The sequence below is a fragment of the Palaemon carinicauda genome, chromosome 7 (genome assembly GCF_036898095.1).
Source record: "Palaemon carinicauda isolate YSFRI2023 chromosome 7, ASM3689809v2, whole genome shotgun sequence".
In the NCBI taxonomy this organism is placed as follows: domain Eukaryota; kingdom Metazoa; phylum Arthropoda; class Malacostraca; order Decapoda; family Palaemonidae; genus Palaemon; species Palaemon carinicauda.
Genome location: NC_090731.1, coordinates 170,878,686 through 170,900,938, shown reverse-complemented (window position 1 = coordinate 170,900,938; position 22,253 = coordinate 170,878,686). Strand labels below are relative to the sequence as shown.

At 33.7% G+C, this 22,253-nt stretch overlaps 1 protein-coding gene across 1 annotated transcript in view; it reads left to right on the top strand.

Annotated features, from left to right (window-relative positions):
• The first annotated feature begins 2,331 nt into the window (after nt 1-2,331).
• The window catches only part of LOC137643722 (oxytocin receptor-like), a 252,380-nt gene continuing 232,458 nt past the window's right edge, over nt 2,332-22,253 (top strand). The window contains exon 1 of the mRNA XM_068376424.1: nt 2,332-2,377. The gene's annotated coding sequence lies outside the window, so the exon portion shown is untranslated. The remainder of the gene's footprint in view (nt 2,378-22,253) is intronic.

Below are 22,253 nucleotides of genomic sequence, written 5' to 3'. Positions count from 1 at the left end.
TAGAATTACATATATATATATATATATATATATATATATATATATATATATATATATATATATATATATATATATATTTATATATATATATATTTCAAATAAGTCACATATTTTAATACATTAATGTCTGGATTCTCTTAACGACCTCGGGATCAGAGTCTTCAGGCGAAATCACTCACAGACAATAGCATCTGACCAGCTGGGATTCGAACCCTGGTCCAGGATGCATTTAGCCACGAAGCTTATTTAAAATATGAAAAAACACGTTTAAATGTGTAAAATTTATTATATATATATATATATATATATATATATATATATATATATATATATATATATATATATATACAATACATTTTGCATATTTAAGCGTTTTTTTTTTTCATATTTCAAATAAGCTTCGTGGCTAAATGGTACGGTCACTGCCATACAAGCATCCTGGACCTGGGTTCGAATCCCGGCGGGTCAGATGCTATTGTCTTCCAGTGATTTCCCCTCGAGAGACTGATCCCGAGGTCGTTGAGAGAATCCAGACATTAATGTATTAAATATATGGCTTATTTGAAATATGTATGAATGTATATGTATATATATATATATATATATATATATATATATACATATATATATATATATATCTATATTCTAATAGTCAGGCCTTCTCCATCATGAGGCTCAATACTACACAGTATTCTAGAAGTTTTATTCCAGCTGTGACCAAGTTGTGGAATGATCTTCCTAATCGGGTAGTTGAATCGGTAGAACTTCAAAAGTTCAAAGTAGCAGCAAATGTTTTTATGATGAACAGGCCAACATAAGTCTTTTTATAGTTTATATATGACATATCTGTTTTGATGTTATTGTTTTTAAAATATTTTATCGTTAATTTTTTCTCATAGTTTATTTACTTCCTTATTTCCTTTCTTCACTGGGCTATTTTTCCTAATTGGAGCCCTTTGTCTTTTAGCATCTTGCTTTTTCAACTAAGGTTGTAGTTTAGCTAGTAATAATATATATATATATATATATATATATATATATATATATATATATATATATATATACATACACATACAAATATATATATATAAAGTTTATATATATACATACATATATATATATATATATATTATACTCCTAATATCTGGATTCTCTCTATCTCAGGATCAGAAACCCAAGGAGGAATCAACTCAATAGATAATAGCTTCTGGTAGGCCGGGGAATCGAACCTAGGCCCGAGAAACTGAGGTTCCATCGGGTTGCTATGTCAATGGAGTAGTAACAAATTGCATGATGGAAATTAAATGAATATCAAAGGTTAACGATGTCTGGTTTCAGTTCCAGTTTCATCAGAATAAATAGATACTCACCAGAACGTCAGCCGGGCAAGCCCAAACCCTCCACTGTGGTGCCCAACCACAGCATTGGCCTCCCCAGTAAACCGCTATAGAATCTATAGGGAAGATAGTGACTGACTTATAGTAAGACCTGAGCTAAAACAAGAGTTATATCTTCATGGTATTTTTAATATTTCCATGATTACAATTATGCGAGATTGTCAAAGGAACAAAAGAAGATAGAGGAGCAACATTTTGAGATAAAAGCGAGTGCTCAGTTCGCACGAGAGCAAGACATAAAGGAAGCTGGATAGATAAGTGCAGGAAAGGTGAAACGCAGAATGTGTGGGGAAGTTTGATGTGCTGCTGAAGAACCCTCTGTGAAACCGATGATACAGCCATATATATCTATAGTGAATATATATCACATATATTATATGTAATAAAAGAACAGAGAGAGAGAGAGAGAGAGAGAGAGAGAGAGAGAGAGAGAGAGAGAGAGAGAGAGAGAGAGAGAGAGAGAGATAGGGTCTTTAAAAATGTTGCTGTCATCAACATGCCATTTTCCACTACTCTCTTTGAACAACATCGCTACTGTGAGAGAGAGAGAGAGAGAGAGAGAGAGAGAGAGAGAGAGAGAGAGAGAGAGGATCAAATATAGGGTCTTTAAAAATATTGCTGTCATCAACATGACATTTTCCACTACTCTCTTTGAACAACATCGCTACTGTGTGTGTGTGTGAGAGAGAGAGAGAGAGAGAGAAAGAGAGAGAGAGAGAGAGAGAGAGAGAGAGAGAGGGGGGTCTTTAAAAATATTGCTGTCATCAACATGCTATTTTCCACTACTCTCTTTGATAAAAGACAAACGAAATGAAGAGGCGACATACGGAAGACAGCATCCCGAGAGAGAGAGAGAGAGAGAGAGAGAGAGAGAGAGAGAGAGAGAGAGGAGGGCCACCTGTTGATGTAGCTACTCTCTCTCTCCCAGTCAGCTCTTGGAGATCAGTGAGGAAAGACATTCCGGGCTCACCTACAGACAGGTGAGTTAAAATAATTGTCTTGTTTAGCGAATTATCTACAGGTGAAATAAATAATGTACGACTTAAAGTGATATTACGAGCTTTTTAAATGTGTTATTAAATTTCGCGTATATTAGTGTGTTTATTTCATGTTGCGGATAAACTTTCATGTATGTGTAGATTACTATGGAAATAATGTAAGTATAAATGTGTTATGTATGTGTATTTATATTATTCCTATTATATATATATATATATATATATATATATATATATATATATATATATACAGTATATATACACACATATATATATATGTATATATATATATATATATATATATATATATATATATATATATATATTATCGTATGTAATTTATCTATATAATAGCTTCAAGTGAATTGGAATTATAAAACACAAGTGAAGATTTATTATGCAAAGTTTGAATGGGATTTCAAACTCCCATTAGTCAAACACGCTCATTGCCATAATCTCTGATATTTCAATATCAACATAACTTTTATTCACCGATGAATAATCTAGTTCAACGAATAGCTAAAATAACTAGTGAATTAAATTTTAATTGACTAAATCAGATGTATATGCATCCTATCAAATAAAATAAGTGCGTTTAGTTGCAAATTTATATTATTATTATCATTATTATCATTACTTGCTAGGCTACAACCCTAGTTGGAAAAAGCAGGATGCTATAAACCCAGGGAACCCAACAGGGAAAATAGCCCATTGAGGAAACGAAACAAGGAAAAATAAAATTTTTAAGAAGAGTAACATTAAAATATTTCCTATATAAACTATAAAAACTTTAAAACCAAACAATAAGAAGAGGAACAAGACCGAAAAGCGTGCCTGAGTGTACCCTCAAGCAAGAGCACTCTAACCCAAGACAGTGGAAGACCATGGTACAGAGGCTATGGCACTACCCAAGAATAGAGAACAACGGTTTGATTTTGGAGTGTCCTTCTCCTAGAAGAGCTGCTGAACATAGCTAAAGAGTATCTTCTACCCTTACCAAGAGGAAAGTGGCCACTGAACAATTACAGTGCAGTAGTTAACGCCTTGGGTGAAGAAGAATTGTTTGGTAATCTCAGTGTTGTCAGGTGTATGAGGACAGAGGAGAATGAGTAATGAATAGGCCAGACTATTTGCTGTGTGTGTGTAGGGAAATGGAAAATGAACCGTAACCAGAGAGAAGGGTCCAACGTAGTACTGTCTCGTCAGTCAAAAGATCACATAACTCTCTAGCGGTAGTATCTAAAAAAAAAAACTTTATGTTTTGTTAATTAATGTACTTCCTATCCAATTTCGATATCTGTTCGAGGCTCGAGGTGAGGATGGCAGGTTCATCCTTGCCAAGATTCTTGGACATGATGTGTCATACCATACTATTGGTATTTTTAGCTTTACTTCACAAGCGGGTCTTCTGAAAGCTATTTAACTATTAAAATGACATCTTTGCTTTTATGGTTTTAATTGAATATTCTTTTTTTCTTTATTTATAATAAATTATGTCGGCGTCAATGCCCTAAGATGTCAGGATGCCAGAAAACCTCAAATCAATCAATCAATTGACTATTTTGTATTTTAAGTTTATGTCTATTCCACAATACTTGTAGTTCCCGTTAACCAACATTATTTACAAATGAGCTTTGTGTATATTTCACATTACTCGAATAATTGAACTTTCTTTTAACCAAACAAACCGAATCATTTGTAACCTTTCAGTAATTTTCAGTTCGATAAATTTGGAATATTTTTAGGCTATTAATTTAACCAATAAATCTTCGATCGATGGAAAACTTTTCTAAATATTTTCGAAAAAAGATAATAACTGGGTAATAAATTCCTATGAATATAAAAAAAAACATTTCTAAAATTCATTAAAAAGTCAAAATCAGAGTTTTAACAAAATTGCAGTGAACAATCTTTGACCAATACTTGAAATATTTTATTTTAATTGTTCATTACGCCTCTTGTACCTTATTTATTTCCTTATCTACTTTCCTCACTGGGCTACTTTCCCTATTGGAGCCCTTGAGCTTATAGCATCCTGCTTTTCCAACTAGGGTTGTAGCCTACCTAATAATAATAATAATAATAATAATAAAGAAAATACAAACAGCCATGAAGATGGAACCAAAAATACGACGTGTGTTAAATACTCATAATGATTTGAATATATATATTATTACTTAGTAAGCTACAACCTTAGATGGAAAAGCAAGATACTATAAGCCCAAGGTCTCTAATAGGAAAAATAGCCCTGTAAGGCAAGGAAATAATGAAACAGATAGTGTGCCTTAGTGAACTCTAAAGCAAGAGAACTCTACCCCAAGACAGAGGAAGACCATTATACAGAGGCTATGGTACTACCCAAGGCTTGAGAATAATGGTTTGATTTTGGAGTGTTCTTCTCCTAGAAGAGCTGCTTATCATAGCTGAAGAGTCTCTTCTACCCTTACCAAGAAGAAAGTAACCACTGAACAATTACAGTGCAGTAGTTAACCCCATCTGATGGCAAGACAGGAAAACAATACTCGAAACAAGGTAGAATGAGAGAATTAAAATACATCTTCAGAATAGATTGGTTTGCTTGAGCGTTCAGGCTAAAGTTTCCCACCATCACCAATCTGCATTGGCCTATCATAATGAAGAAATTGGCCAAACCCTAGACATGGCTAAGGATATGTCTGAGGCCTTTGTCCTCCAGTAGACTAGAAACGGCTTCATTTGCTAGTTTATGTGTGTACATCTATCTATCTATCTATCTTTATGTATATATATATATATATATATATATATATATATAATATCTATCTATCTATCTATCTATGTATATATATACATATATATATATATATATATATATATATATATATATATATATATATATATATATACATATTTATAAAACTTTTATTATTATCAGAGAGAGAGAGAGAGAGAGAGAGAGAGAGAGAGAGAGAGAGAGAGAGAGACTCCGCTGCCAATATTTTAGTTACATCTTCATTAGCGCTTCTATTTCAGTGCAACAAAGAGACATGTAATTTCTACTATAACATTGTTCCCAATACTACTACTACTACTACTACTACTACTACAATAATAATAATAATAATAATAACAACAACCAACATATGAACAAACAAAACTCGAGAGATAGATTTTGATAATAATAATAATAATAATAATAATAACAACCAACATACGAACAACAAAACTCGAAAGATAGATTTTAATAATAATAATAATAATAATAATAATAATAATAATAATAATAACAACAACAACCAACATACGAACAACAAAACAACTCGAGATAGATTTTAATAATAATAACAATAATAATAATAATAATAATAACAACAACCAACATACGAACAACAAAACAACTCGAGATAGATTTTAATAATAATAATAATAATAATAATAATAATAATAATAATAATAATAATAACAACCAACATACGAACAACAAAACAACTCGAGATAGATTTTAATAATAATAACAATAATAATAATAATAATAATAATAACAACAACCAACATACGAACAACAAAACAACTCGAGATAGATTTTAATAATAATAACAATAATAATAATAATAATAATAACAACAACCAACATACGAACAACAAAACAACTCGAGATAGATTTTAATAATTATAACAATAATAATAATAATAATAATAATAACAACAACCAACATACGAACAACAAAACAACTCGAGATAGATTTTAATAATAATAACAATAATAATAATAATAATAATAATAACAACCAACATACGAACAACAAAACAACTCGAGATAGATTTTAATAATAATAATAATAATAATAATAATAATAATAATAATAACAACCAACATACGAACAACAAAACTCGAGAGATAGATTTTAATAATAATAATAATAATAATAATAATAATAACAACAACAACAACAACAACAACCAACATACGAACAACAAACTGGAGAGATAGATTTCAATAATAATAACAACAACAACAACAAAAACCAACATACGAACAACAAAACTGGAGAGATAGATTTTAATAATAATAATAATAATAATAATAACAACAACAACAACAACAACAACCAACATACGAACAACAAAACAACTCGAGATAGATCTTAATAATAATAATAATAATAATAATAATAACAACCAACATACGAACAACAAAACTCGAGAGATAGATTTTAATAATAATAATAATAATAATAATAATAACCAACATACGAACAACAAAACTCGAGAGATAGATTTTAATAATAATAATAATAATAATAACAACCAACATACGAACAACAAAACTCGAGATAGATTTTAATAATAATAACAACAACAACAACAACAACAACCAAAATACGAACAAACAAAACTCGAGAGACAAAACTCTAAAACTCTAAAAGTCAAAAGTCAAGACAAAACATCGGTGTTATTCGCACATCGGCTTCAATGATCCTTTTATCCTTCAGCCTCCAACAATGATCATAACGATCACTGAACTTTTACGCTTTAAGAATGACTTTTCGCATTAATCATTGGGAGTCCTTGAAGAATCCTCATTTCGCATTCACGCTCGACCCCGAGGCGCATTCATAGGAGAGTCCTAATCATTCCCCACTGCATTTGCTAGGATTCCTACGTCCTCAATGGGGAAGGTAGGATGCTATAAGCTCCACGGTCGTTTTATTATTATTATTATTATTATTATTATTATTATTATTACTTGCTAAGCTACAACCCTAGCTGGAAAAGAAGGATGCTATAAGCCCAGGGGGCTCCAACAGGAAAAATAGCTAAGTGAGAAAAGGAAAAAAGGAAAAATAAAATATTCCAAGAACAGTAACAACATTGAAATAAATTACACCCCTACTTGGAAAAGAAGGATGCTATAAGCCCAGGGGCCCCAACAGGGAAAATAGCTAAGTGAGGAAAGGAAAAATGAAAAATAAAATATCTTAAGAACTGTAACAGCATTGAAATAAATGTCTCCTTTCTAAACTATAAAAACTCTAACAAAACAAGAAGAGAAATAAGATAGAATAGTGTGCTCGAGTGTACCCTCAAGCAAGAGAACTCTAACCCAAGACAGTGGAAGGCCATGGTACAGAGGCTATGGCACTACCAAGGACTAGAGAACAAATATTTCCTTAATAAACTATAAAATACTTTAACAAAACAAAACAAGAAGAGAAATAAGATAGAATAGTGTGCTCGAGTGTACCCTCAAGTAAGAGAACTCTAACCCAAGACAGTGGAAGGCCATGCTTACAGAGGCTATGGCACTACCCAAGACTAGAGAACAGTGGTTTGATTTTGGAGTGTCCTTCTCCCAGAAGAGCTGCTGACCGTAGCTAAAGAGTCTCCTTCTTCAATTGTCCTTCTCTTAGAAGAGATGCTGACCATATCTAAAGAGTCTCCTTCTTCAATGGAGAAAAGTTCAAAACCAGAACTAATATGAGTTCTCTTGATGGATCGGCCTCAGTGAACTAAGGACAAAATAGGTTTGCTCTAAAGGTAAGATATAAACGAGGAAAATTTGAAATTGGAACATTTAAAGCTCACTCATGAATGGCAGAGGCAAGTACAGGGACGAGGCCCTAGAGACTGACCACATACACATATGATCAGTGCCCAAGATCTCTTTCGACCCAAGCTAGGACCAGAGAGGGCCCGGCAATGGCTGCTGATGACTCAGGATGTAGATCTATAGGCTACCCCTAACTCCAGCCCTTAGCTCATAACGATGGGGAGGTTGCAGACAGTATAAGAACGTCTCGAGCTTGAGTAGTCTAGAACCCCAGTCCAACAGATCACATAACACGTGGAAATTAAGATAAGCCTGCTATTTTGAAATTAGGGTACCATCTGGAGATTAGGATACTACCTGGATAGCTTGGTTCAGTTTAGATTGCTCCAACTTACGTGAGCCACGGGCTACCTGGAAATTGGGGTACTATCTGGAATTAGGGTGCCATCTGGAAATTAAAATACTATCGGGAAATTAGGACACTATCTGGATGGTTCGGTTCAGTTTAGATTGCTCCAACTTATGAGGTAGTAGGTTGGCCAAGGCACCAGCCGCCCGTTGAAATACTACCGCCAGAGAGTTATGGGGTCCTTTGACTGGCCAGACAGTACTACGTTGGATCCTTCTCTTTGGTTACGGTTCTTTCTCTTTGCCTACACATACGCCGAATAGTCTGGCCTATTCTTAACAGATTCTCCTCTGTCCTCACACACCTGACAACACTGAGGTTACTAAACAATTCTTCTTCGCTCAAGGGGTTAACTACTGCACTGTATTTGTTCTGTGGCTACTTTCCTCTTAGTAAGGGTAGAAGAGACTCTTTAGCTATGGTAAGCAGCTCTTCTAGGAGAAGGACACTCCAAAATCAAACCATTGTTCTCTAGTCTTGGGTAGTGCCATAGCCTCTGTACCATGGTCTTCCACTGTCTTGGGTTAGAGTTCTCTTGCTTGAGGGTACAATCAGGCACACTATTCTATTTAATTTCTCTTCCTCTTGTTTTGTTAAAGTTTTCATAGTTTATATAGGAAATATTTATTTTAATGTTACTCTTCTTAAAATATTTTATTTTTCCTTTCCTTTCCTTACTGGGCTATTTTCCCTGTTGGGGCCCCTGGGCTTATAGCATTTTGCTTTTCCAGCTAGGGTTGTAGCTTAGCAAATAATAATAATAATAATAATAATAACTTACGTGAGCCACGGGCTACCTGGAAATTGGGGTACTATCTGGAATTAGGGTGCCATCTGGAAATTAAAATACTATCGGGAAATTAGGACACTATCTGGATGGTTCGGTTCAGTTTAGATTGTTCTACCTTACGTGAGTCACGGGCTATCTGGAAATTGGAATACTATCTGGAATTAGGGTACCATCTGGAAATTAGGAGGCTGCCTGGAAATCTAAATACTATCTGGAAATTTTAAGGCAGTCTGCAAGTAGTGTGGTCTTGCTAAATCATGCTTCAAAAGTACTACTTCCAGCCTTCAAAAACATATGTTGCAGCCTTCCAGGAACACACAATTCCACTTAAAGTCTCAGTGGGGCTAAATTTATTACCTAAAATCTGAGAAATTGCCATTTATGTAAAATATTTTTTATCTACAAACGTTTCTTCAATATATAATTGCTACTAGATTTGAAATAAGCATATCAACACCCTGCATAAACATCCTAGTACTTGAGCACATTAAATAAGTAGGCCTACTTGTACTTGATCTTCGGCAGTAGGCAAATTTGCAAATTTTCGGTGTGTGCTTGTAGTTGAAGTTTACTTGTGTACTTGTGCTAGAATTCTGTCACCTGTACTGGCGTTATTGTACTCGCGTGCTGTCACCTGTACATGTACTCGAATGCTGTCACCGGTACTTGTAGTTTGGGTTTACTTGTGTATTTGTACTCACGTGCTGCCACCTGTACTTGTAGTTGTAAGTTTAATTGTATATTTGTACTCGCCTGCTGTCACCTGTGCTTGTAGTTGAAGTTTACTTGTGTACTTGTACTTGCGTGCTGTCACCTGCAATTGCGTACTAAAAGTTTACTTGTGTACTTGTACTTGCGTGCTGTCACCTGTAATTGAAGTGCACTTGTGTAATTGTGCTCGCGTGCTGTCACCTGTACTTGAAGTTTGATTGCGTACTTATACTCGCGTACTGTCACTTGTTCTTGAAGTTTACTTGCGTACTTGTACTCACGTGCTGTTACCTGTGCTTGAAGTTTACTTGTATACTTGTACTCGTGTGCTGTCACCTGTACTTGTACTTGAAGTTTACTTGTGCATTTGTACTCGCGTACTGTCACCTATACTTGAAGTTTGATTGCGTACTTATACTCGCGTACTGTCACCTGTACTTGAAGTTCACTTAAGTACTTGTACTCACGTGCTGTTACCTGTGCTTGAAGTTTACTTGGATACTTGTACTCGTGTGCTGTCACCTGTACATATAGTTGAAGTTTACTTGTGTATTTGTACTCGCATGCTGTCACCTATACTTGAAGTTTAATTGCGTACTTATACTCGCGTACTGTCACCTGTACTTGAAGTTCACTTAAGTACTTGTACTCACGTGCTGTTACCTGTGCTTGAAGTTTACTTGGATACTTGTACTCGTGTGCTGTCACCTGTACATATAGTTGAAGTTTACTTGTGTATTTGTACTCGCATGCTGTCACCTATACTTGAAGTTTAATTGCGTACTTATACTCGCGTACTGTCACCTGTACTTGAAGTTCACTTAAGTACTTGTACTCGCGGGCCATCACCTGTACTTGTACTTGTACTTGAAGTTTACGTGTGTACTTGTACTCTCGTGCTGTCACCTGTACATATAGTTGAAGTTTACTTGTGTATTTGTACTCGCGTGCTGTTACCTGTACTTGAATTTACTTGCATACTTTAGCTCGCATACTGTCACCTGTACTTGAAGTTCACTTGCGTACTTGTACTCGCGTACCGTCACCTGTACTTGAACGCAACATGTTCCTTAGGGGAGTAGTGTCCCCAGTCAGGCAATGTGGTGCTCTATAAGGTCTTTACAGAGTTCCTGTGGCCACTAATTGCAGTTTCTTTATATCCTTCAACTTTACTCCCGTTCCAGCTACCTTTCTTATATCTTGCTGTCCAACCTCTTCTAACTTTTACTGCTCGAGGTGAGGATGGCAGGTTCATCCTTGATAAGATTCTTAGACAAGATGTGTCCTACCATGCTAGAGCTATTTCTGGCTTTACTTCAGAAGCAGGTCTTCTGAAAGCTATTTAACTTTTGAAATGACATCTTTGCTTTTATGGTTTTAATTGAATATTCTTTTATTCCTTATTTATAATAAATGATATCGGAGTCAATGACCTTAGATGTCAGGATGCCAGAAAACCTCAAATCAATCAATCAATCAAACTTTTACTTCAAAGTGCAACTCTGGGGTTTTACCCAATTCAACTGGGTGATGCAATATTGGCCACACAGGATCCAATACTCGGTTGTATAGCTCAAATTCTTAAATTCAATGAGCCAATACAGGTGTGTGTGTATATATATATATATATATATATATATATATATATATATATATATATATATATATATATATATATATATATATATATGTGTGTGTGTGTGTGTGTGGGCTTGTGTGTATTAGACTCCACCTGACGACAGCTATTGTGACTGTACAAGTATACAAGAATGGTTAGGAAGAAAAGGAGTAAAAACCTGAAAAAAAGAATGGATTCGAGACACAATGGTCACAATGGAGGGAAGTGACAACAGAAAAAAAGTAGCAAAGGAACAAAAAGATGCCAATTATAAGCAGCTCTCTTAAGAGAACATTGCCCAGTGCCGATGGGCTCACGACTAACAAAAGAATTGTTGAATGTGAAGTATAGAAATGAGGATTAAAGCATGATTAAGGTAAATTGAAGAATGCCTGAGGAACACACTGTTAAATATACATGTTGGATACTTGGAAACTTGAAAGAGACTGAGAAGGGTAAGATATGTATGGATTAGAACCAGGTACTAAAAGAATGTTAGATTAAGAGGGATGAGCTTAATTTTATTATGAAGAATTAGGATAATGGAGGAGGGTGGGCTGTGGCACCCTAGCAGTACCAGCCAAACTCGGCTGAATCCCTCGTCAGGCTGGAAGGAGCAGAGAGAGGATAGGTCCCCTTTTGTTCCTTTGTTTGATGTTAGCTACCCCCAAAATTGGGGGAAGTGCTTTGGTAAATAGATGATTAAGAAAGTAAAGACCGTAACAGGAATATCATTAAGTGAAAAGCAGTGAGTTTAGACATGGAAAGTGAGAAAGAATCAGGCTGTGGGCAAATCATAAGTGAAGCTACTCACAAGTCTGATAATTGCTTGAACCAGGTATATACAGATTACTCTGGTGTTATAACAAGCAAGGTGGGTCCTCAAGCTAGGATGTCTCATCCTGCGTTGGTTTTCTTAGTATTTAAGACTGAGAAGCCTGTCCTTTATGTATCCTACTCTTTGAAGATGCATACACACACACCCACACACATATATATAAATTATATATATATATATATATATATATATATATATATATATATATATATATATATATATATATATATATATATATATATATATATATATATATATGATAAATTTTGCACATTTAGACGTGCTTTTCATATTTTAGATAAGCCAAATATATATCAATACATTAAAGTCTGTCCTCTCTTAACGACTTCGGGATCAGAGCCCCAGGCGAAATCACACAAATGACAACAGCTTCTGACCGGCCGGGAGTCGAACCCTGGTCCAATAAACTTATATGTTCAGTGACATACTACTTGCCCACGAAGAAAGATAAAAGTCAATGACTATGGCTTATTATTATTATTATTATATATATATATATATATATATATATATATATATATATATATATATATATATATATATATATATATATATATATATATATATAAATCTCAATCAGACTGAATTGGACTTTTGGGTGATCTTTTACTTTTGAATAGGTCATAATTGTATAAAGGAACTGAACTTATTGTTCTCTTAAATTAATATCTGGAGCAACCTAATTACTAGGCACATCCGTTCGTCGTTAAAATATAGAGTGAAGGGCTGAAGGACAAACCCTGGTTCAATGATGATCATAGGCGTGCTTATTTGGAGAAACAAGAGGCTTGTAATTTATTAAAAGGTAACAGATCAGATGTGAGTTGAAATATCTATAGGCCTAATTACCTAAGGGCTGTTACGCAATAATTTAGGCTTGGAAAAAGGATTGGAAAAGACCGGAAGTAGATCATTCATGTGATAATTTGAGAGCAGTCGTAAAAGATGATGATAAAGAGAATGTGAAGGATGATGATAATTTTAATAGTTAGGCTTTCTCCATCATGAGGCTCAATACTACATAGTGCACTAGAAGTTTTATTCCAGGTGTGACCAGGTTGTGGAATGATCTTCCTAATCGGGTAGTTGAATCAGTAGAACTTCAAAATATCAAACTTGCAGCAAATGTTTTTATGTTGAACAGGCTGACATAAGTCTCTTTATAGTTTATATGAAATATCTGTTTTTATGTTATTAATGTTATTGAAATAGTTGATTTTAATTGTTCATTACTTCTTTTATAGTTTATTTATTTCCTTATTTCCTTTCCTCACTGGGCTATTTTTCCCTGTTGGAACCGTTGGGTTTATAGCATCTTGCTTTTCCAACTAGGGTTGTAGCTTAGCTGCTAATAATAATAATAATAATAATAATAATAATAATAATAATAATAATAATAATAACTTCATCAAAGTAAAAGATTCTTTAGAGATAAACATACAGGGTTGTGGTGGCCTATGTGGTAACGTTCCTGACTGGTGAACGGCAGACCGGGGTTCAAGTCCCGCTCAAAATCGTTAGTGTCTTTGGTCGCTGCAACCTTACCATAATGTGAGCGAAGGATGGGGTGTTTGGGGGAGCCTATAGGTCTATCTACTCAGTCATCAGCAGCCATTGCCTGGCCCTCCTTGGTCCTAGCCTGGGTGGAGAGGGGGCTTGCGCGCTGATTTATATATGATCAGTCTCTAGGGCATTGTCCTACTTGATAGGGCAATGTCTCTGTCCTTTGCCTCTGCCATTCATGAGCGACATTTAAAACACACACACACACACACACACACACACATATATATATATATATATATATATACAAGGTCTTGTATATATATATATATATATATATATATATACTGTATATATATGTATATATATATATATATATATATATATATGTGTATATATATATATATATATATATATATATATATATATATATATATATATATATATATATATATATATATACAGTATATATTTATAAATACATATTTACGTACATACATATATACATACATACAGACAGACAGACAGACACATGCAACTTATCACATAGGGGAGATTACTCTCATTATAATACAATGAATTAAGTCCTATGAAAAAACACCACCACTTCAAAGATTTTTCTTAAAAAAAAAATAAATAAATAAAAAAAAAAGTGGTATTCAAAATTGTGGTTCCCTAAAATACAGACATTACAAAATGTTTCAAATTCATTTCAAAACGAAACCCCAAATTATTTTCTATTTTCCACAGCCAGGGCGTTTTAATTAAATTTACTACCACAACTTTTCTGTTAAAACAAAAAAGGCAGGCAGGTTAAGTAAGTACTCTCACATACCTGTAAGTACGCTCAGGTACCCGTGAAGTAACCTCTAGTACCCGTGGCCTTTAATGATGTGTATATGCTCTGGAACAACAACAAAAACAGCAACAATCGATACAGTAAGTAAGTATTCTCAAGTACCCATAATTACCCTCTAGTACACAAGGCTTTTAATGATGCATATATGCTCTGGAATAAGAATAATAATAATAACAACAACAACAACAACAACAATAACAGCAACAATCGATACAGTAAGTAAGTACTCTCAAGTACCCATAAGTACCATCTACTAGCTAGTACCTGAGGCCTTTAATGATGCGTATATGCTCTGGAACAACAACAACAACAACAACAACAACAACAAGGGTTGTGGTAGCCGATGTGGTGAAGTCCCTGACTGCTGAACGCCAGACTGGGGTTCGAGTCCCGGTCAAACTCGTTAGTTTCTTTGGTCGCTGCAACCTCACCCTCCTTGTGAGCTAAGGATGGGGTGTTTGGGGGAGCCTATAGGTCTATTTGCTGAGTTATCACCATCTATTGCCTGGTCCTCTTAGGTCCTAGCTTGGGTGGAGAGGGGGCTTGGGCGCTGATCATATGTATACATGGTTAGTCTCTAGGACAATGTCCTGCTTGATAGGGCAATGTCACTGTCCCTTGCCTCTGCCATTCATGAGCGGCCTTTAAACCTTTAAACAATAGATACAGAAACGAGTCAATACGTAGCCAAGCAGGCTGTATTCAAAATTAATAAATAACAATAACAAGAATAGACTATTACATATATAAAATTATTTTTTATATAATTGTCTCGTAACAGAACAGAAATTAATTTTCAAAATGAAATAGAACATCCATTAGTTTTAATCTAAAAAAAGAAGTTTAATCTATTCCACGAGAAATGATTATATAATTGCCAACACTAAATATGAGTATATAATTTTCACTAATAAATATGATTAAATAATTTTTAACGCTAAATATGATTGAATTATTGTTGACACTAAATATGATAAAATAATTTTTAACGCTAAATATGATAAAATAATTTTTAACGCTAAATATGATTAAATAATTTTTACCACTAAATATATTTAAATAATCTTAACACTAAATATGATTAATCATTTTTACCACTAAATATGTTTAAATAATCTTAACACTAAATATGATTAATCATTTTTACCACTAAATATATTTAAATAATCTTAACACTAAATATGATTAATAATTTTTACCACTAAATATGTTTAAATACTCTTAACAATAAAAATGATTAAACCATTTTAACACTAAATATGATTAAATAATTTTAACACTAAATATGATTAAATAATTTTTAACACTAAATATGATTAAACCATTTTAACACAAAATATGATTAAATAATTTTAACACAAGATATGATTAAATAATTTCTAACAATAAATATGAATAAATCATTTCTAACACTAAACACAATTAAATATCTCTAACAATAAATATGATTAAATAACTCTTAACTATGCATAGGATTACCGAGGTTAAAATAGTATGTGATGGAAGATGTAGTACTTATCTGCGTACTTATCTATGCTCTTATCAACGAGATGGAACATATCACTCATCATAATATGAAGAGAAGAGATGGAACCAATCAAGGGAGCTAAGAACCTGCCAGAGATTGTGGGGAGTCGGATGGATGTGGTGAAGTGGGACTGGAAGACGAGGAAATATATTATTATTATTATTATTATTATTAAGAGCTGAGCTACCTCCGTAGCTGGAAAAGCAGGATGCTATAAGCCCAAGGGCTCCAACAGGGAAAATAGCCCAGTGAGGAAAGGATATAAGAAAAGTAAAAGAGAAGTATTATCATTATTATTAGTAGTATTATTATTATCATTATTAAGAGCTAAGCTACAACTCTAGTTGGTAGAGCAGGATGCTATAAGCAAAAGGGCTCCAACAGGCCAGTGAGGAAAGGATATAAGAAAACTAAAAGAGAAGTATTATCATTATTATTAGTAGTATTATTATTATTATTAAGAGCTAAGCTACCTCCGTAGCTGGAAAAGCAGGATGCTATAAGCCCAAGGATTCCAACAGGGAAAATAGCCCAGTGAGGAAAGGATATAAGAAAACTAAAAGAGAAGTATTATTATTATTATTATTATTATTATTATTATTATTATTATCACGAGCTAAGCTACAACTCTAGTTGGTAAAGCAGGATGCTATAAGCCCAAAGGTTCCAACAGGGAAAATAGCCCAGTGAGGAAAGGATATAAGAAAACTAAAAGAGAAGTATTATTATTATTATTATTACGAGCTAAGCTACAACTCTAGTTGGAAAAGCAGGATGCTATAAGCCCAAGGGTTCCAACAGGGAAAAAAACAGCCCAGTGAGGAAAGGAAATAAGGAGACAGATAGAACAGTATGCCTTAGTGTACCCTCAAGCGAACAGAGGCTACGCCACAGCTCAAGAATAGAGAACAAGGGTTTGTGTATTATTACTAGCAAAATTACACCTCTAGTTGGAAACGCAGGATGGTATAAGCACAAGGGCTCCAACAGGGAAAAAACAGCCCCGTGAGGAAAGGAAATAAGGAGACAGATAGAATAGTATGCCTTAGTGTACCCTCAAGCAAGAGAACTCTAACCCAAGACAGTGGAAGAGACTATGGTACAGAGGCTATGCCACTAAAGACTAGAGAACAAGGGTATGCGTATTACTATTATTACTAGCTAAGCTACAACCCTAGTTGGAAAAGCAGGATGCTATAAGCGCAAAGGTTCCAACAGGGAAAACTAGCCCATTGAGGAAACGAAATAAACAAGAGAAGTAATGAACAATTAAAACAGCATATTTTAATAACAGTAATACCATTTAAAAAAAAAGACTTATGTCATCCTGTATAACATTATAACATTCGCTGCAAGTTGGAGAAAGTAGACTTGAGTAGCCGACCCTGCTATACATTAGGACTAATAAGATCGAAAGAAGACACCATTATACATTTATTTCTAACCATGAAGACCACGCATTCAATTCTCCTAACCCTTCCCCCTACCTACAACCAATTAATTTGTAAAAGATCTCTAAAGATTTTTTTAGTTTATTGCTTCGTCACTGATACTCCACAGGCCTATAAAAGTCAATTTGTGACGTCATAGAGGGCAGACATAGGGCAGACATACGAGCCTCTGTCTTGGAGTTTTGGAAGCCACAACATTGACAGAGAGGGCTCCTTAAATTACGAAAGGATTAACCTTAGTTGATGGACCACAAGTCCTTTTATTTTTAACTTTCTATCTAGCCTTAGTTGATGGACCACAAGTCCTTTTATTTTTAACTTTCTATCTAGCCTTAGTTGATGGACCACAAGTTCTTTTATTTTTAACTTTCTATCTAGCCTTAGTTGATGGACCACAAGTCCTTTTATTCTTAACTTTATATCTAACCTTAGCTGATGGACCACAAGTCCTTTTATTTTTAACTTTCTATCTTGACCAAAGGCTAGGCCAATCCTGCTCCTTGAATACTTGGAGGAACAAAGGTAGTAGGTTGGCCAAAGCACTAGCCACCCGTTGAGATAATAACCCTAGAGAGTTATTGAGTACTGGCCAGATAGTACTACATTGGATCACTCTCTGGTTACGGATCATTTTTCTATGCCTACACATTCATCAAATACTCTGTCCTAATCTTTACAAAATCTCCTCTTTCCTCATACACCTGACAACACTGGAGAGGGGGCTTAGGCGCTGATCATATGTATATATGGTCAGTCTCTATGGCATTGTGCTGCTTGATAGGGTAATGTCACTGTCCCTTGCCTCTGTCATTCATGAGCGGCCTTTAACCCTTTAATATGCCAAAAGTCTCAATTTCTTAATTATTTCTTAATTAAAATAAAACAATACCGACTGTACAATCCTTATTATCTAAAACTTGTGGCTAACTCTTCCATATTCAATTTCATGGTTTAAACTTCTATCACATAGGCCTACTAAATCCTCTTTTCTTTAAGCCTCTTCTGAATAACTGTTGTGGCTTTTGTTCAGCGTGATCTCTCTCTCTCTCTCTCTCTCTCTCTCTCTCTCTCTCTCTCTCTCTCTCTCTCTCTCATTAACCATTTCTCCTGCTGTTCTATAGTTATTATTACTAGCTAAACTACAACCCTAGTTGGAAAAGCAGGATATTACTATCCCAAAGAGTCCAACAAGGAAAAATAGCCTAGTGAGAAAAGGAAAAAAATAAACAAACTACAAGTAATAAACAATTAAAATGAAACACTTTAAGAACAAAAACATATACTGTATAAACAAGGAAGAAGGATGTTACAAGCCCAAGGCCTCAAACAAGGAAAAATAGCCCACTAAGGAAAAGAAAAAAAAAGGAAATAAATAAACTACAATTAAAAAACAATTAAAATAAAACACTTTAGGAATAGAATCATATATTATCATATACTGTATAATCTACGAAGAGAGACCCATGTCAACATGTTCAGCATTAAAAAGATTCACTATCAGATAAGATCCAAGAAAGTAGACTGAGGTGGTACGGTCATGTCATGAGAAGAGATGAACAGTATATTAGGAGGAGAGTGATGGAAATGGAGGTAAAGGGAACGAGAAAGAGAGGGAGACCAAAGCGAAGGTGGATGGACTGTATCAAGGATGACCTTCGATCAAAGGGATTAACCGGTGATGAAGTGTGGGACAGAGGTAGATGGAGAACGCTGGCCAGAAACATCGACCCCACATAAAAGTGGGAAGAGATGCAGACAAAGAAGAAGAAGAAGAGGAAGAAGAAGAAGAAGAAGAAGAAGCAGAAGAAGAAGAAGACTGAAAGTTTGAACTTTTTGAACAACCTCACAGAACCCGCCAGGCCACCTCCTCTCCTATTCAGCTATGGAAACTGATACTTCATTGAATTGTATGGATCAAAGATAGTTTCTTTTCGTGATGCTTACAATAACGACTCTCTTCACCTTTGTTTACTTTGTTAACTTTGTTTACTTTGTTAGCTTGGTCTACTTTGTTTATATTATTAACTTTTTTAACCTTGTTTACTTTATAAACTTTGTTAAATTTGTTTACTTTGTTTACTTTCTTAACTTTGTTAATTTTGTTTACTTTGTTAACTTTATTAACCTTGTTTACTTTGTTAACTTTGTTAACCTTGTTTACTTTGTTAACTCTGTTTACTTTGTTAACTTTGTCAACCTTGTTTCTTTCGTTTTTGTTTTTCCTTCTCTCCTGGGTGATCTTTAAACAGATTTATGTATTAATGTACGCATAAAAATACATATAATTACCAGGCACACACACACACACACACACACACACATATATATATATATATATATATATATATATATATGTATATATATATATATATATATATATATATATATATATATATATATGCGGTACATATATATGTATGTGTATATATACTATATACACACAGTATATATACATATATATACAATACAAAAACACACACACACACACACATACATATATATATATATATATATATATATATATATATATATATATATATATATACTCACTATTCATCTATACATATACAGTATATATTATACAAATACGGCATAAATATACTGTGTGTGTATATATATATATAAATATATATATATATATATATATATATATATATATATATTTATACATATATATATAGATAGATAGATAGATAGATAGAGAGATACCTAAATATATATATATATATATATATATATATATATATATATATATAGATATATATATATACATATTTATATATACTCGATATATACAATATAAAGTATATATATATATATATATATATATGTATATATATATATATATATATATATATATATATATATATATATATATATATATATATATATAAACTGTATGTCCATAATTAGATACAAGAATAAAAAGTTTAAGACAAAAATGTCCCACCCCACAAAAAACTGCAATTTATAAAGTAAGAAAAATAATTATTCAACAAAGTCACATGAAATACGAATTCCTTAAAATGTGAAGTAGAAAAAAAATGAGATTTCCTCAACCTAGCCAGAAGGCATAAAATCAAATTATAGCACAAGGAAACTAAACAGTCAAGGGGTGACTCTCTCTCTCTCTCTCTCTCTCTCTCTCTCTCTCTCTCTCTCTCTCTCTCTCTCTCTCTCTCTCTCTCTTTTCGCTCACTTTCACTCTCTTCCTCTCTCATTCACTTTCACTCTTTATCTCTCATTCACTTTCACTCTCACTCATTCTCCTTCTCTCTCACTCACTCTCTTACTCTCTCTCTCTCTCTCTCACGTTTACTCTATCTTTCTCTCTCTCTTACTCTCACTTTCTCTCTTTCTCACCCACCTTCACTCTCTCTCTCTCTCCCACTTTCACTCTTACTCTCTCTCTCTCTCTCACTATGTCATTCACTCTCACACAATTTCACACTCCCTCTCTTACTTTCACTTCCATTCTCTCTCTCTCTCTCTCTCTCTCTCTCTCTCTCTCTCTCTCTCTCTCTCTCTCTCTCTCTCTCTCTCCTTCATTACCTTCCCTCATTTGCGAGCATGTTTCCTCGCATGAGGCAATAATTGAAATTTTTTGTAAACAATTTTTTTTTGAGAACGAACCGTAGATGAACGTGATGTTGAGATTGATCGACAAATGAATATGGATGCAAGAGTTCATTAAGGGCCAGAGACACAAGAAGTGAAATTGAAATATGATTCAAGCACGTTCGTGCCAATCACTGAATGTGTTATTCTCGAGTGCCACTCTAGAGGGGAAATGTCTTAAGATAGCATGATTATATGCATATGATTGAATGTGCGTGAATGTTTTAAAACATTAAGCAGTCTCGGTAGAGCGCAGACCTCCGCCGCTGCAGCTTATTTATCGACCTTTTACTCAATCTTGACCTTTACCTCTTATCTTTTACGGGTTAGTGACCGTAATATCACACATATACGTCAATATATCCGTTTTTAAAACTGTAAATGCCTGACAGCTTTTACGGCAGATTTTTAAGTTTATAAAAACTTTAACAAAACAAGAAGAGAAATAAGATAGAATAATGTATTTTTACGGCAGATTTTTAAGTGTATAAAAAATTTAGCAAAACAAGAAGAGAAATAAGATATAATAATGTATTTTTACGGCAGATTTTTAAGTGTATAAAAAATTTAGCAAAACAAGAAGAGAAATAAGATAGAATAATGTATTTTTACGGCAGATTTTTAAGTGTATAAAAAATTTAGCAAAACAAGAAGAGAAATAAGATAGAATAATGTATTTTTACAGCAGATTTTTAAGTGTATAAAAAAATTAACAAAACAAGAGGAGAAATAAGATAGAATAATGTATTTTTAGGGCAAATGTTTAAGTGTATAAAAACTATAATAAAACAAGAAGAAGAGAAATAAAATAGAATAAAGTACCCAAGTGCTTCAATCTTTCTTGATACCAACACAGGAAATTATATCTGCGTGACAGTTACCAGATGATTTCCTCTAGATTATCGTACATGGGACTTAAAATTATCGTTTTTTAACCAAAGTTATCGTACATACTTTCAACATAATTATTAAGGAGTAACAT